This window comes from Vicia villosa, linkage group LG1 (genome assembly GCF_029867415.1).
Source record: "Vicia villosa cultivar HV-30 ecotype Madison, WI linkage group LG1, Vvil1.0, whole genome shotgun sequence".
Taxonomy (NCBI): Eukaryota; Viridiplantae; Streptophyta; class Magnoliopsida; order Fabales; family Fabaceae; genus Vicia; species Vicia villosa.
In genome coordinates this window covers 207,570,164-207,588,306 of record NC_081180.1, presented here as the reverse complement: position 1 = coordinate 207,588,306, position 18,143 = coordinate 207,570,164, and positions in this window count along the sequence as shown.

Below are 18,143 nucleotides of genomic sequence, written 5' to 3'. Positions count from 1 at the left end.
TCTTCAAAAGAAGTCTTATTCCCCAGCAGGATTGTTCCAGATTACTATCTTCAGAAGGTGTGATCCCCGCACCCGGACTTGGTCAGATAGTGCATCGGAGGATTATGCATTTTCCTCATTCCCATTTGAAAGGGCATCAGAACTTCCAGTTACCTTTGGTTCCCCAAGCAGTAGTCAAATATCCTTCAACGGGATACCCGGGTTCTCAAAGAATTTCCCCAGACGAGGGTACTCAAGCAAGACAAAAGATCATCAACGATCACAATACATTCATGTCCAGCTGACTAGTGGGAATTTATTTTTCCAATTAGAAGCTTGACATCACATTCACACTCATATTCACATTCACAATCATGCATCATACGCATATTCATACACAACATAACTTGCATATTTCTCCTCTAGCTCGAGGATCTCATATCATACATGCATCATAGACATCGCATATTATTAACTTGATTTTTCAGGTAGACAGATGTCTTCAGCAAAGATGTTCTCACTCACATGCAGTGTTCATCCTGAATCTTATTCAGACAAGCAGTCCTTTCAGATACAATCAAACCAAAGATTCACTCTGAAGAACTCTCATTCTCAACTCATTTATCATCTAACATTGCTAGTCTAAGGCGATACCTCAGACGGTTCCAGAACGATCTAGCATTTCAGGTCTAAGGCGATACCTCAGACGGTTCCAGAACGATCTAGCATTTCAGATCTAAGGCGATACCTCCGACGGTTCCAGAACGATCTAGCATTTCAGATCTAAGGCGAAACCTCAGACGGTTCCAGAACGATCTAACATTGCAGATCTAAAGTGATACCTCAAACGGTTCCACAATGATCAACTTTCAAATCCTTCATCAAGATATAATCAACAGATTCATTCTGATAAACAAACCATCAACACATTGTCCAGGTGGCATCCGAAAGCCCATCTCAGGTAATGTTTCAATCTGCCAACAACATTTCACAGACAACATTCAAATGCAACTTCCAACATCTCTGCTGATCAAGGTAAGTGCAAATTTTCAGGGCATCTATTTATTCAATCATCTTCTACCCTCAGATTTCAGACAATCTCTTCAGGTTTAAGAAGATTGAATAGGGGCAACTGTTATACCCCAAAATTTGCCCACTTCTTTTTTCAGGAAAGTTTCAATATGAAAATTAAGAGTCTCATATAAACATGGATTTTTTCAAAATATCCTGACATATGAAGAACTTGGTTTTCAGAATTTTTCTTACACAGTAACTTGGCTTACAGTGGAATTTATTCTTACGCAAACGCCAAATACTGTTCTTTACTTCACAAATACTATTTATTTATTTTACAGATAGATAGTACTAACACAGTTCATGCAGGGTTAAATCTTTTTGCAGGCGCAAAAGCAGGAAACTCACACTGTACTGGTAACAATTGTTTTTGTTTTCCCACTAACTTTTGTGCTATATTCCATTATTTTCAAAATCTTTTCAAATCTATCCTTTCAAATTCAAATCTCAACTTTATTCTATCCATCTCTCTTTTCCCAACAATACCTTACACTTTCTTTCAAATCTCACTACCACTCAAATTTCCTTTTGTACGGAATCACATCATTCCCCAACGTCTCTATCATCTTTCCATTCTATAAATACCTCTCATTCTTCCCACAAATCTCACATCAAATTCTAAATCATCTTTCAAATTCCTACCTCATAATCCATCATTTCTTCTTCCCTAGCAAAAATGGCAAAATGGATAGAAACACTGCTTCTTACAGTCGTCACCATTGCTACGGTGATCACAACTTTCTTCTGCCTACACAGTCCTGAGAAGTGTGGACCTGCAATGGTTGCACTCCCACTCCTCTACATGTTATTAATCATAGCATGGTTCGTCAACTGTCATTTTTAAAATTTGTCGTGTTTCTTATTTTCTTAAACGTACCGTTTATTCGTCGTACTTTTCAATATAGTATGTAATATTTATACTGTCAGTATTAAATGTTGTACTAGTTGTCATAATATTGCTTAATTACTAAGATAATATTTTGTGTATTTTCTGCCAGTCAAATATTTCTATTTCTGTGCATTAAACAATTTTCAGGTTATTATCGGTAATTTTGCCCGCATACTGTAAATATCTGTTATTATATTTCTGTTTTGTCATGTAAATAAATTTTCATGCTTCACAGATAACAAAAACAAAAATAACAACAAAAAAAAAAAAATTAACTTTGACTGTTGATTTTTCACTTTAACTGCTGCCTCAGTACATGAACAGTCAGTTGACAGACAAACTGCAGACAATACAATTCTCAGTGATTTGTACAATCAATCAAATCAATCATTCACAATTCAAATTTCCAAGATTTTTGTGTTAGAAGTCTTCTGAATATCACGCGATTAGCAGAAACTCAGCACTGCACAAAAATCAGGTACGCTTAACTGCCTCCTATACAGACAGTCCCTAATCAGGGTTTTTCTTGTTTTAACAGGAGCAACAAGTTTTTGAGAGCTCAAATGGATTTCATATACATCCATACAGCTCAAAGTACCATCATACAAATTTCCAAACTTCAATTCACTCAGACGCACCGTCAGCAGCTCAAACAGTCAACAGACGACCCGTTTGACCAAAAAAGTCAACTGACAGTCAAAAATGAATTTTTTTGTCAAAGTCCATATTTTGTCAAAGGATTCAACATTTGATCATTGGATGATCACAATTCATCAAGGAAAGATCAAAAATCAACAAAACCCTAAGATTCAAAATTAGGGTTTTTGCCTGAAAAGTCAACTCAACTTTGACTGATCATAACTCTCTCATCCTTCATCCAAAAAATGCCAATCAAAGCTCATTTTGAAGGAAATTAAATTATCTTTCAAATGCAATTGATCCCATGGTCATTTCATTCACCATTTGAAAAATATGGCCAAAGACATTACAGGTCATTTTCAAAGTCAACAAAAAGACACTTTTTTCAAAAGGACACACAAGGAGAACCAAAAATCATTTTGACATGAGACCAAAGACATTGGTTAGAGGACTCTTTGAGGTTTCCAAAAAGTGCAAGATCTCCTTCATATGACAAAAATTGAAGGATTTACACCTTGTTGAAGTTGGCTAAATTTTGGGAAAATGCATGAAATCAACATTGCTCAAAAATGTTTTTTTTCCAAAAGATGCCAAGTTTTTATGGTCCAAACATCTTTGCCATGTTACTATGGGCCTCCCACGACCAAGACAAAGCCCACATCATTTTTCTCCATTTTTTGATTTAATTTTATCATTTAAGATTAAATTAAAAAGTAAAAAAAGGAAGGATAAATCATAGCTTATTTTCTAAGCTAAAAGCTCACACATGTGGCTTAATTATGCAGCAAGAAAGCTGCAAGGAAAGGCTAAGGAAAGAGCAAGCCAAGGTTGCTTGAGTTCCAAGCTTGAAAGTCAAAATTCAACAAAGGCAATCATTGCTTTTAGCTTCAAATTTAAGCACTCCAAGGCCTATAAATGAAGCTGCATATTTCATAAACAAAGGAGAGCAAAAAAAAGAGCCAAAGAGGGACACGAAGAGATAGCAAGAGAATAGCCACAAACCTCTCAAAATTCTCAAAAAATCTCCATACTTTGTAATTTTCAAAATCAATTTTCCAATCAATATTAATACAAACCAAGCATTCTAATCATCTTCTCAAAGATAATAGAGTAAGATTGAACTTTAAACACAGGCCCATGAGAGTCGTATAAAGCATATAATACTCTTCATGTACATATGAATTTTATTTTCGTTTTTGTATATGCAACTGATTTCAATGCTAACCAACCATCCTATCATGCTCATAAGGTCCTATGCAAATGATCTGGGCCTTAACATGCCAACTCCCACGTGAGGATAGCCATATGCCATTAACATAAGCTTATGAGTGTTCATACTTTAACATCTTCGAACCTATAGCTATGAGCATCAAACCACGAAACTAATGACATATTTGGATTCAGGGCATCATGTTTAGTGGATCTGGGTTGTTTTCATATGTTGCTAACGTGTGTTCTTGCAGGTTTGGGAAGCTACCGAAAATAACGTTTTTGTATCGTGAAATAGAGGGGGTTAAAAACCCCCACTATCTGTCTGAAAAAGTGCATGGGACGGAGGTTGAAGACGACCACGCGTCCGAGCGTGGTTCGTCAGTCAACTTTTCAACCTTCTCTCCTCTGTTTCCATTGGTCCATGCAGGCGAGGGTGGGGACCAGTCTGACTTTGGTCTCCCACTAATCCCATGCCTTGCTTTAATCATGTGCTTCATGTGACCTCAGATCTGAACCCTTGGATCAATTCAATCTCCAATCCAACGCCTCACACACGCAGCTACACCATGCTCCCTCAGTCAACTTCCACACTGAATAAGTATCCTTTTTTATTTTCTATTTTATTTCAATTTCTTTGATAAATTAATTAAAAATAGTTTAAAAATTCAAAAAATTCCCCAAAAAATATTTTAAACTTCTAAAATAATATATTATTTTCTGAAATAAAAATATTTTATTTTTCTTCAAAATTTCAATATTTTTCATAATTAATTAGTATGTATTTATATATTTGCTTATTAATTATTTTAATTAGTCAAAAAATCATAAAAAAATTGTTCTTTGTGTTAAATATTGTTTATATATCATAAACTAATTTTGTACATATTTAGGATAATTTTATCATTAAGTCTTAATTATTTGTGTAATTATTTATATAATTATGTTTTAATTAACTTAAAAAATCCAAAAACAATTTCAAAAATTCCAAAAAAATTAGTTTTGTTCTAAAATCAATTAACAAACATTTTGTACATATTCTAAACTTATTTTCTAAGTTTGATCATTTTTTCATCTTTTCTTTATTTTAAAATTAATTAATCATGCATTAATTATATTTAAAATAAATCATAAAAATCCAAAAAATATGCCTTTTATTTCTTGCAATTTAAAATTCCTAGATAAATGTATAGGATGTCAAATTCATGTAAATAGGCTAGTTTACATTTCCCGCACAATCGATGTAATAGCGTAGATTTACTTTCCGCACTTTACATTTCCGCATTTTAATTTCCAGCACACCTATAAACTGCGTGTATGTCAAAGATAAAACTGAATCGTTAGATCACTAACTCCAAAGATAAAATATCTGAATTCAATCACAATCACATTTGCACCTCCTAGGGTAATCCCTTTTCACTCTTTTCAAAATCAAAGTTACATTTCTACTGTTTCGAGTACAAAATCGAACCTTTTGTTTATATCCGACGAATGGATAGATTTTTAAAGGGAACAAGGATAAAGACCTCCTAACTCAGGGTAGACCTCCTAGTTTTCTTGCTCAAAATCAAAACAAACAAAATTCTCATACACTGTTGTTTTTTTAAAACGAATTTTCCAAAAGACAATATTTTGTATACATCCAAACACGGATCATTACAAAATTAACGATCTTTTCAAAACATCTTTCGAAAGATAAACAAGTATTTGTATATATCCGCACAAGGATCATTACAAATTCTATTTGCAAAGGTATTTCAAAAACACAGGTAAAGCATTCCGAATCAATTGAAAAGTAAAGCAAATGAGCTAAGCAAACTAAAGAGCCCATGGATAACCATGGATACAAAGGGTGCTAACACCTTCCCTTTGTATAACCTACCCCCTTACCCAGAATCTCTCAAAGGTCTTTTTTCTGTTTCTTTTATAAACCTTTCCTTCATTGGATAAAATAAAAGGTCGGTGGCGACTCTGTAAACTTTTTCAAAAGTGACGCGAAAGCGTCCGATCGACAAAAAAGAGTCAGTTCACGTATCCCACCCACGGAGGGGTATGGCCCGAAAGGACGGTCCACATATACGTAGGAGACATTGCTTCTCGGAGTAATCTTGTCTGTCAGGATAACTTTCAGTCATTAGTTGTACCCTGTGCAAGTTCTTTCTGATGCTAACATTTGAAATTATGTAGCAAAATATGTTTAATAATGAATTCATGAGATGCAATGCATACGTTTGTCTTGAGTTTTTGAAAAACATTTAAAACAGGAGATGTGAAAAGCGTAATATTTATAAAAACATGATATTTGTAACAGCGTGATGTTTGTAAAAATGAAATATCAACTCATCATTTTTGGTAAACCTTAAGGAGTCATGATACCTTTTTAGTGACAGTATACTTTCGAACTAACCATGCTTCAGTTAGGACATTCAAGGGTTGTAACGTGGCTTGGTTCGCGGTTTAAGAAACAAAGGATAAAGGCTCAAAGTTTATTTGTACCCACCCCTCTTCGTGATGATCTTCGGTCCTAAGCTCAGTTAATTCAACTTATGCCTTCAGGTTCCAAGAGACTTTTGGATTTGCACCTTTGATAATGACGATGGTTCACCAGCAAAGAGAACTTTTGAGATGGCAGTCACTTCTTCATTTTGGTAGTCGCAACATTGTGTTGTTCAGGAATTTATTGACTTCTCTTTTTTCATCCTTTTGATATCCCTACTTTTGCCTGAACTGTCTATTTTGAGCTTACAGTCAGCGGGATGCCTTGTTTTTTGCCTAAGTCTTCTTTTTTGATTTTTGACTTAGCAGGCTTTTCTTTGTATATATGTTTTTTCATCATTTTTGTTTTTGAAAGATATTGACTGCCTTGCTTAATGATTGATGAACCATTGTTGGCTTTTGATTGACATCTTCAACACTTCTTTGATGTGTGCGGATGAACGCTTGTGATTGAAACCTTTGTTAAAAGGTGTACTGAATGATTCTCTTAAAATAGAATGCACAGCCAAATTAACTGAGAACTACCCTGCCCCAGGTTACGATCAAGGGTTTTAATTAAGAAAGAAACTTCTACTTCTTAGGCTCAAAGGGGTTGACAAGGGATTAACATCCTTATATCTCCACTGTTTAGGAATTGAAATAATGCCTGTACATCGTCAGCATAGTCCACTCAACAACATACTGTATGAGGTTGCGGTATCGTTTTCGTCATCCTCCCTCAAAAGGTATGCAACTTTAGCATGAGTTGAATATCACACAATGTATGCAAAGTAGAGACATAATTTAAAATGAGTGATAGCGAAATGATTAATTCAAGACAAACATATGCAATGCACTGATGATGATTATTAAAATATATAATGTCTATCATAATTCGAATGTTTAAACAAACAGAATAGAAATTGCAAATGAAAGTAAAGCTAATGATCTTAAAAAGTTCATCCTTCTAAACGTTAATCAATCTTGTCGTGATTAGGCATAGGAGTAGTGATCACCACAGGAGTCTTGGGACGATAGAATTCCATTTCACCAGCATCGATCATGTCTTGAATCTTGTTCTTCAATGGCCAACAATCATTTTTATCATGTCCAGGACTATTGGAATGATAGGCGCACCTCGCATTGGGTTTATAGCTAGGAGCGGAGGTGTTGGGCTTCGCGGGAGGATCCCTCACTGTAATCATGTTTGCTTTCAACAAATGTTGTAACACCTGAGCTAGTGACATGTTGATCTTTGTGAAGTTACGCTTAGGTGCATATGACTTGCGTCTTTGTTGTGGAACCGGTGTAGTGATCAGAATTGTCCCCACAGATTGGTTGGGTTCATTGTAACCTATCCGATTGTACCCAGCATTAGCCATATGAGGTTCCTCAGGTGAGTTGAAGTCAATGATCTTGTCATTAATGAGGTCTTGGATCTTGTGTTTCAACGGTCCACAATCCTCTGTATCATGACCAGGACTATTTGAATGATAAGCACATCTCGCATGATACTTATACCCAGGAGCAGGGTTAGAAGGAAGTGAATATGGAGGCAATAGAGTTATCAAGTTCTGATTGAGCAGTTGTTGCAGAGCTTGAGATAACGACATGGGTAACGGGGTGAATGCACGCTTAGGTTTGGACTTCCATTTATCTTGCACACCTTGCTCCCTTTGTTGGTCTTTCTCCTTCTCGGACAAAAGTGCCTTTAATTCTTCTTGAACCTTGGCCAAGTGAAAGATTATTTTCTGGAACTGGTTGTTCTGAGCCTGAAGATTTTTGACTGATTTCTCGAGATTCATGATGCTGAAATAAACAGCGAGGAGGTGAGGAACCTGTGGTAGAAACCTGTGATGTGATGTTATGAATGCAGGTGCAATGTTTTTCAAGGATCTTTAGGAATTTATATAGCAACATTAGAAAGTGATTTGGTCGCGTTTTTGTTTGAAGAAATCTGATTTTTGTCTTCGAACGTCTTTCTTTGAGAATCAAGCTCACCATATCGAGTGGGTCATCGCCTCTGATTCGGGATACTTCTGAATTTGAAAGGGTTAGTTAAATCCTCTTGCCCCTTTATTAAGAAATCAACCTTTGATAAGTGCACTTGAAATTGTGCGCCCTAAATTCCTAAGATCCTTGAAAGGGTTAGTTAAATCATGTTATGCTTATGATGTCATGATGTCATAATGTTATGCGAATACAGTTCATTAGGCATAGTGTGGGGTAGTAAGGACAAACAAGTCCTTTTAACAAAACCTGCAAGGAAACGAAGGTTAGTAGCAAACACCAACAAGTCACGCAAGTCACACAAGTCACACAATTTTGCCTTATGGTTAGGCTTGCATGAAGTTCATAGGTATATACCCTTCTTCCTTTCGTTTAGTTGGTTCAATCTGTCCTAAAAAAGTAACCAGGTTCTATGGTGCTCATATCCCTGATCTTTCTCGTGGGCATTGTCTCAACATAGCACTCAATCGGCCAGCCAAAAGCATCCCTTGAGTCCAATCTCAATGAGTGTAGCATCGAGTATCAACCGGCTTCAGTCAGGAATCTAAAGCCAGCTATCTCGCTACTTCCTATAGGCCAAAGTCGAGTTCAACTAAGGTTCTAAGGGCGAATTAGTGCTTGTGACACCACGCGGTAGCCAAATGTCTCCTCGATCATATTCAAGGGCCATCAGGACAAACCAAAGCGTCGCACTAACGGTGGCCACCAGTTCAACCATAACGATACATGTCGTACAGCCTCCCTGGTCTCATGCCACATACCTAAGGTACACTAGATCCGGGTGTAGGACCTTTCACACAGCAGAATTCCCAAAACAGCCTTGAAAATTAAAACAAGCAAAACAAACAATAGAAAACAAATTAAAGTGAATCCTAAACTTTTAAGGTAACCCCTCTTTTATCGAATTTTATCCCCAGCAGAGTCGCCAGTTCTGTAATACGGTGAACTGACTTTTATTGATCAAAATGTCGCGGTTAAGCATGAGTCGCCACCGACTTTTATTTTATCCAAACAAATTCAGAAAGGCTAAAAGAAACAGAAAAAAACCTTTTAAAGAAATCTAAGTGTCGCGGGCGAAAAATCGTTTTGTTCCTCTTTTTTGTGGGATGAGACACCTGATGCCTTCTTTGGGCTCGAGTGCTCAAAAAAAATGATTTTTCTTTTGTATCAACCAAACTTTTTATTGTTTCCAAAAGAGGAAAAGGAAAAAAGCTGCAATAACCTAAAAGTGGGGGGAGATCTTGGGTAAGAGGGTTGGTTATACGAAGGGAAGGTATTAGCACCCAACGTATCTATAGTACTCTATAGGATTCTTTATTGTTTTTCATTCCATGTTACGGTGGAGGTTCTGTTGTGAAATAGGTGGGACCTAAGGTGTTTGTTTGATTATGCTCGCAAAGATCATCGCGATCCTCTGCATACATATCCCTTAGAGGGAATCAGAGCATCTGTAGCTCGGGGTCTACGGGTGCTAAGGTTTGAGTGGTTTTTTCTGTTTTGTTTTGCTCGCCAAGGATCGACCTTGTGCCTACGTATTCTCAAAGGGATGTTGAGAAAGTCAGAGCAATCGTAGTTCCCACTTATGCTAGTGGAAGCAAAGGATAAGAGACAAATGTCATCTAAATGTTCGATGTATCTAATCTATATCATCACATACATCAGTTTGTTTTTGTTTGAAAATCTTTTCATTATAAGCCCTGGGCCATGCCACTTATGGTGCTTAGAATGATAAAGATGTTTTTTGTTTGTTTAACCAGCCTTGTGGCAAAAACTTTCAATGAAGTCAGCCTTGTGACAAAAAGTTTTGATTAATCAGCCAGCCTTGTGGCAAAAGTTTCAATGAAGTCAGCCTTGTGACAAAAACTTTGATTAATCAGCCAGTATGGTGGCAAAACGGTTTGATTGATTAGCCAGCCTTGTGGCAAAAAGAAGTTTGATTGATTAGCCAGACTTGTGGCAAAAAAGTTTGATTGATTGATTGTTTGTGATGATATAGAAGAGATACTCCTATCATAGAGATGATAAATGTCTAATCTCCTAGGGTATTTGATTTGGATATTGGGGATGCTTATAAGAAGCCCGTGGGTCCTTGTACGAAGCCCAAGAGGAGGCTATCCGAGGGTCCTTGCATTGTAAGCCCAAGAGGAGGCTATGGGAGGGACAATCCAGGGTCCTTGCATTGTAAGCCCAAGAGGAGGCTATGGGAGGGTCACTCGTTTGTACAAAGCCCAAGGGGAGGCATGGTATAGTTGGTTTGAGCTCTTAGAGCGATTTCACCGGGAAACCATACTCTATGTCCTAACCTAAACTAGGGGAGATTCTTTGCACGAAGCCCAATAGGAGGCTATGGGGAACCTAGTGTTGTACTAAGTTGAACAAGCACACATATCACACATATGAACAAACATGAACAAGTATAAACAAACATGAACAGGTATGAACAATTATATATATGACAAATTGTGTGTATATAATGGAGTTTATGAAGGAAATATACCTGTAAGCATAATCCATTTGTATACACGGGGGCTCGGGACTTATACTCGAGGAGAAGTCCACTTGAGTTTATTCAAAGCTATGTAAACAGGTATTTACAAAGGGCTTGGGACTTATACCTACATGGAGGCCCATGGTATATTTTTTTGGCAAGATTTAAAGAAACCTTCATTTTTGGTTTGTTATTCAAAGTTAAAAAACAAACTGATCGAAGTATGTACAAAAAAGTGTATGTACAAAAAGGCGTACAATGAAATACCTAATTTCATGTACTGGAATGGGTATGTACAAAAGGGGCTCGGGACTTATACCTACATGGAGGCCCATGGTATATTTGAAAAGCTTTGAAATTGTTTTGTTAACAGACGCGTCGTTTGAAAAACGGTTTGAAAGTTTGTTTTGAAAGAAAGTATATTTATTTTGAATAAAAAGACTGTGTAAAAAGAAAAAGGAGTGGGTCTTATACTCTCTAATATTCGAGAGGCCCCACTTCGTTTTGAAAATCAATTGATCAATCAAAGAGATTTAATCAATGGTTGCTTTTGAAAATCAAAAAGAAATGGTTTATCGTTTTTGAAAAAGAATCGTGATCGCTTGTTTTTAAAATGATTTGAATTTGACAAAAGTCAACTTAATTAAGTTAGAAACAAATTGTAATGCTTAATTAAGATCTAAGTGATTAGGGTTTGATCACAAAAATATTTACAAGTGATTAGGTTAAAAATTAAATGAAAAAAACAATATTTAAAGTATTTGAAAACACTTAAAAATATGTCATTTTAAACCTAATTAAAAACATATTAAATAAATATTTTTTTGTGATTTTTTTTAATATTGTCAAAATAGGTATATTAAATAAGAAGTGTGCAAAAAATGAATAAAAAATTAGTTAATTTGATTGGTTGAATTAATGGTTGAAGTTGTGTAAAAAACCAAAGAAAATAAGTGATAAAAAGAAGGGTTTGGTCCCATAGGGACCTGAACTCGTGACCTTGAGGTCACCAACTAAAACACTTGCCAACTGAGCTGCGCGCGCAGCTTGTAATATACACGCTTTGGTTTAATTATATTTTAAAATGAATCATTTGAATTTCCTGAACAAAAAATGGCGCCAAGAACACACCCTAATTTGATTTTTGAAAATCTTTGAAACTGGATTGTTTTGATCGAGTAGATAGTCTATCTCACTCGGTTTTTCACAAGGAACATGATGGTGATCCTTAATTTCATTTATTTCCACTCTAAGGTCATCAATTTTCGCATGAACATGAAGAACCCTATAACTGAAATTCAATGTAAAATCGTGTATGATCATGATATGATGCAATTGATTGAGGGTTAATGATCCTCATAGGTGCAGAAACAAGATGGTATATCAATATTTCATTTATGATGCATGGAGAATAGAGTTTGAAGTTCATGAACACTTACCTTAAAAACGGCACAACTGGAAATCGAATTCTTCAGTAGAGGTGTTACAGAAGTTGTTTGATGATCTGGATAGCTTCAATGGAACTTATGGAAGGTGTCTGGATGCTTGGAACCATCTGAATTCATCTGGGCATGGTCATGGTACCCGATCTGCATAAGCTTCAAGAGTGAATCGAATTTGATGATTCTGAGGTTATTGGCTATATGTGATGGATTGGATAGTTCATATGTGATATATGGATGATGTTAGAAGTGATAGTTTGGACAGAATTGAGCCTAAATGAAAATTGGCATGATAAGTCTTATGTTATGCATATTTGAGAAGTGAGGTAGTGATTTTGAGTTTTGGGGTGATTTGAGGTGTGTGAATGATTCAAACACATCATGTATGATGTTTATGAGATGTAAGAATCATTACTTTGGCCAGAACTTCAAGGGTTTGGAGGTTGGGATTTCTTCCTCACTTTGAAACTTAAAACTTGCAATTCAAGAAAGAAAGAGAAAACCTATCTTTTGTGAGGTTTTGGTGTGATTTTGAATGAGGTAAGGACCTCTATTTATAGGCCAAGAGTTCTGAATACAAGGCTCTTGCAAGTTGCTTCAAAGTTTGATGATTTGGCTTAAGGGATAGAAAGGAATCTTTTACATTAAATGCATATGGTTAAAGTTACTAAACCATGGTTAAATTCCAAGCTTCCTATCCTCTTCCATTCTGATCTTCAAATCAGAAAATATCATTCAATTATTGCTTCTATGCATCATTACTTGGTCCATTTGGCAATTTGGTTCATAACTTTGGCAAAATGACTTGAAATTTCAAGTGAAAAGTTCACTAATGGCAAAATTCAAATCCATAGCTACACTCCATATTTTTTTATGCTCTTGGACATTTTGGAAAGCTCATATTACACACTTCAAAACCCTAGTTGAAAGTTTCTTCAAGACCTTTAAGGAAATGGGTGAAAAAGATCCATGAAGTTTGAAGAAAATGAGATTTCAAGTGAAGTTTTCAAAAAGTACCAACTTTGAAGCACCATATCTCTTAAATGGTTGATCTTATGGAAAAATTTTATATGTGTCAAAGTTGTTTATTGGATCAAAATCTACAACTTTCATGTTGGAAGTTTTTTTCAGTTTGTAGGTGAAATTTTGAGAAATTCCCTTCCAAAGTTTGGAAAAAACCATGAAAAACACTTAGAAATTTTTCTAAGTATGAAAAGTCAAACTTTTGACTTTTTGATTCTTGATTGATTTTCTTGATTTTTCTTGATCAAATGACTTCATATATCACATATTGATGATTTAAAACTTCAAAAGTCATGGTTGACCAAAATTCCCCAAAAGTCAATGGTGATCTTGTACAGTTGACTTTTTCTGACGAATCACGTTTCTGGAGATTTCAAGTGAACCAAGATATCCTCATCAAAGTAATGGTATGAATGGATAATATTGAGGCATTAGAGGATATTGAACCATAGTTTGAGTTGTGGCCCCATGTCCTGATTAAAAAGTCAGTTGTTCAGATGAATTAGGTCAAAAACCCTAATTGTCGACCAGATGAAATTGATGACTGTAGATCTTGAATTGAGATGTAATTTCCATTGGATGTTGTCATAGGGATTATTTGAAGATGATTGAAACCTTTGATTGACTTCCTGGGGATTTTTAGGGTTTCCCAAATGTGATCCCTGATTTCAGTCCCTAATAGTTCAAAACCCTGATCTGAGGATTTGTCTGATCAATCTTTGTGTAGGAGATGTCTTGAGCCAATGGATTAGGTCAAAATGATGCACTTGGGGTCTTGAGGTCATGTCCCAAGCCATTAGGTCAAATTCTGAGCAAAAGTCAGGAGTGTGCTGCCTTTAGTCAAAACCCTAATTCAGTCGATTCAAAGCTGTTGAGTTTGTTGAAGTGAATCTCTGAGGACCAAATGTTGATTATTGATGAAGATAGTTCTTTTGAGATGGAGGGAGAACAAAACCCTAATTGGTTGTTACTTGTACTGATGAGTGATTTCTTGATTAAACCCTGCTGAGTCACAAGTAGCAAACACAAGCTATGCAATTTGTTAGAGATGCAAATGATGTATATGCAGATGATATGAGGTGGTATCTTAGGTCAAAAATTGGGGTATGACAGATGCCCCTATTTAAGTTTCTTCAACCTGAGACATGAAGATTGAAAATCTTCGTTTTGATAGGGTGGAAGAGACTTAAATATCAGAAGACGCAAATTTTGGACCTAAGATACCAAAATTGCGAATGATGCAAGGATATCTTTACCGAGGGATATCAAGAACTGACTCCGCTGGGGAAAAGAGATTGGGAAGGATATCTCAATCCGTTTTAGGAAGAGAATCCGTTTTATTGGGAAAGCAAGTGTATGCTTCACCTGGGAATGATAGCTTTGTAAGAAAAGCTTACCTATCGACATTATCGACTATCAGCATGGGGATAGACTTGTTTAATAATGCGAAGGTGAAAGGTATGAAACTGTGTTACCGACTATCAGCATGGTGATAGACTTGACAAGGTAAAAAAAAAACTTCAAAAGTTTGGTTAATATTACCGACTATCAGCATGGTGATAGACATGTTTAATAATATAACCAGAACAAAAGGTTACCGACTACCAGCCTTGTGATAGTGGTTTTGAAGACATGATCAATTATCAGCCAAGTGATAAAATGATCCTGGAGACTTTGCTAGGGAAATTACTGGTTATTCAGCCTTGTGAACAGTAATAAGGCCCTGATTGTCAAATGGTCTTCATGATTGATTTCCTTGAGAGGAAAAGTTTTGAAAGAAACATAAACTGCTCAGATGATGAGGCTATTGTTTATGGTTCTATTTTTCACGACTCTGTTTGAGGAATCGGAATTTGAATCTTTGGTAAAGACAGGGTTCTAACCAAAAATGAATTGGAAAGAGACAGTCAAACAAGACTTTGTACCCATGAGGAATGAACTCAACTGGGGATTCTCTCCTTTGTTTTGAGAGGAGAAACTAAAGCAACCTTCTTCCACGAGGAATGATCTTAGTGGGGAACTGGAGAAAGAAAGGATGTTATTTCTGCTTATGGGTGACAACCTACTGGAGAGATGACACGCCCATACTTGTTTCTTTTTTCTTTTTCTTTTCTTTTTTTCTTTTTGCTTTTTCTTTTTTTTGGGATAGATATATCCTAAACAAGTGATTTTGAGGCAAACATTGAAAAATGCAAGAATGCATAAATGATGCAAATATGTATGAATGATGAATGTCATGAATGTAGCATGCATACTGACGATACTGACAGACAGAGGAGTATATACTGGAGAAGGACCGACGTCGCAATACAACCAGATACTTGGCAAATGTTTTTCAACACGTTGTAGATAGCACGGGTGATGAATGGTGCTACATGTTTTAAACTTCTCTGGGGATGATAAGCATCTTTTCTTATTGAGGTGGAAGAACCTCTTCACTGGAGATGGAAAATCTTCGTCACTGGGGATAAAAGAGCTTCTTCACTGGGGATAAAAGACCTTCTTCACTGGGGATAGAAGAGCTTTTCCTAACATAATCTTTGATTCATCCTATGGAGATAGCTGTTGATGTTCCTTCTGTTGTTCATAACTCAAAGGAAGGTTTCGCTTTTATTTTGAAAAAGAAAAGTAAATTCATTTAAAACTTATTTTTTTTCTTTTTCTTTCAAAAGTGAATAACACAATTAAAGCGTCATTTTGCAAGCTAGAAGAAATCAAGAATTTGCAAACAAATGGGCACAAGGCTCAAATTTATTTAATAGGATGGTAACCAGCTAAAGGCGTGATTCCATAGAGTATTTACAAAAGTTGGAAATGGCAATTATGCGGAAAAGGCTACATTGAAAGCAATAACCACTATTCCCTTACAACTTTGAGTTACAACTGTGCTTGTTGCTTCAGATTGGCGATGATTTGATCGAAGATCCTTTGATGAAGTACAGACTCTTCAGGTGACGAAGTACGGACTAATGCAGTTACTTTGTCATTATTCCTTAATTTTTGCCTAGATTGCCCTTTCAGGTTTTCAATCTACCAGGATGAATTTTTCTGTTTATTGTCTCTAATTTTTGCCTGGACCGCCCTTTCGGGTTTTCAATCCGTTGAGACGCTCATTTTTGCCTAAGTCGCCCTTTGCGGGTTTTCGACTTACCGAGCTGTTCTTTTGTATTTTTTAGACAAAGTATTTCTTGACTGCATCAGCATTCACAGGATATGGGAGTTCATCACCATCCATGGTTGCAAGAGTCATGGCGCAGCCAGAAAATGTTCTTTTGACAACATACGGGCCTTCGTAATTAGGAGACCATTTGCCCCTAGAATCTGGTTGAAAAGACAAGATCTTTTTAAGCACGAGGTCGCCTTCTTGAAATTCACGAGTTCGAACCTTTTTGTTGAAGGCTTGTTTCATCCTTGCTTGGTATAACTGTCCATGGCATAGAGCAGTCATACGTTTTTCTTCGATTAAGTTCAACTGATCGTATCTGCTTTGACACCATTCAGCCTCTGATAACTTAGTCTCCATGAGGACTCTCATTGATGGGATTTCAACTTCTACGGGGAGCACAGCTTCCATGCCGTATACTAGAGAAAAGGGAGTTGCCCCTATTGAAGTACGCACTGAAGTACGGTACCCATGTAAAGCAAATGGCAGCATTTCGTGCCAGTCTTTGTAAGTGACGACCATTTTCTGGACGATCTTCTTAATGTTCTTGTTGGCGGCTTCAACGGCGCCGTTCATTTTTGGTCTGTAAGGAGAAGAGTTATGATGCTCAATCTTGAATTCCTCACACAGTTCTTTCATCATTTTGTTATTCAAGTTCGAACCATTGTCAGTAATGATCTTGCTGGGAATACCATATCGGCAAATGATGTTGTTCTTGATAAACCTCACAACCACTTGTCTTGTAACATTGGCGTAAGATGCTGCTTCGACCCATTTGGTGAAGTAATCAATTGCTACCAAGATGAAACGATGACCGTTTGAAGCTTTTGGTTCGATCATTCCAATCATGTCGATACCCCACATGGAGAAAGGCCATGGAGATGAGAGAACGTTGAGTAGAGTCGGTGGCACATGGATCTTATCTGCGTAGATCTGGCACTTGTGACATCTTTTCACATGTTTGTAACAGTCTGATTCCATTGTCAACCAATAGTATCCTGCTCTTAAGATCTTTTTGGACATTGCATGCCCATTTGAATGAGTTCCAAAGGACCCTTCATGCACTTCATGCATTAACATGTCTGCTTCGTGTCTATCCACGCATCTGAGCAAAACCATGTCGAAGTTTCTTTTGTATAGCACATCTCCGTTCAGGAAGAAACTGCCAGAAAGTCTCCTTAGAGTTTTCTTATCTTTGTTTGATGCCCCAAGCGGGTACTCTTGAGTTTGAAGGAAGCGCTTGATGTCGTGGAACCACGGTTTATCATCGATGACAGCTTCAGTTGCAAACACATAGGCGGGCCTTTCAAGGCGCGTAATTCTGACTGTAGGCATATCGTTCCAATGATTGACTTTGAACATGGAAGATAGAGTAGCCAAGGCGTCTGCCATTCGATTCTGATCTCGAGGTATATGATGCAATTCAACCTTGTTGAAGAAAGTCAACAGACGTCTTGCATAATCTCTGTAAGGAATCAAGCCAGGGTGGTAATTTTCCCATTTGTCTTTGATTTGGTTGATCACGAGGGCTGAATCTCCATATATGTCGAGGATCTTGATCCTTAAGTCAATGGCTTCTTCGAGACCCATGATACAAGCTTCATATTCTGCGATGTTGTTGGTGCAATCAAATAGCAGTCTGGCGGAGAATGGGATATGAGTACCCTTGGGAGTGATGATGATTGCCCCAATTCCATTGCCAAAAGCGTTTACTGCTCCATCGAAAATTAGGCCCCATCTTGATCCAGGCTC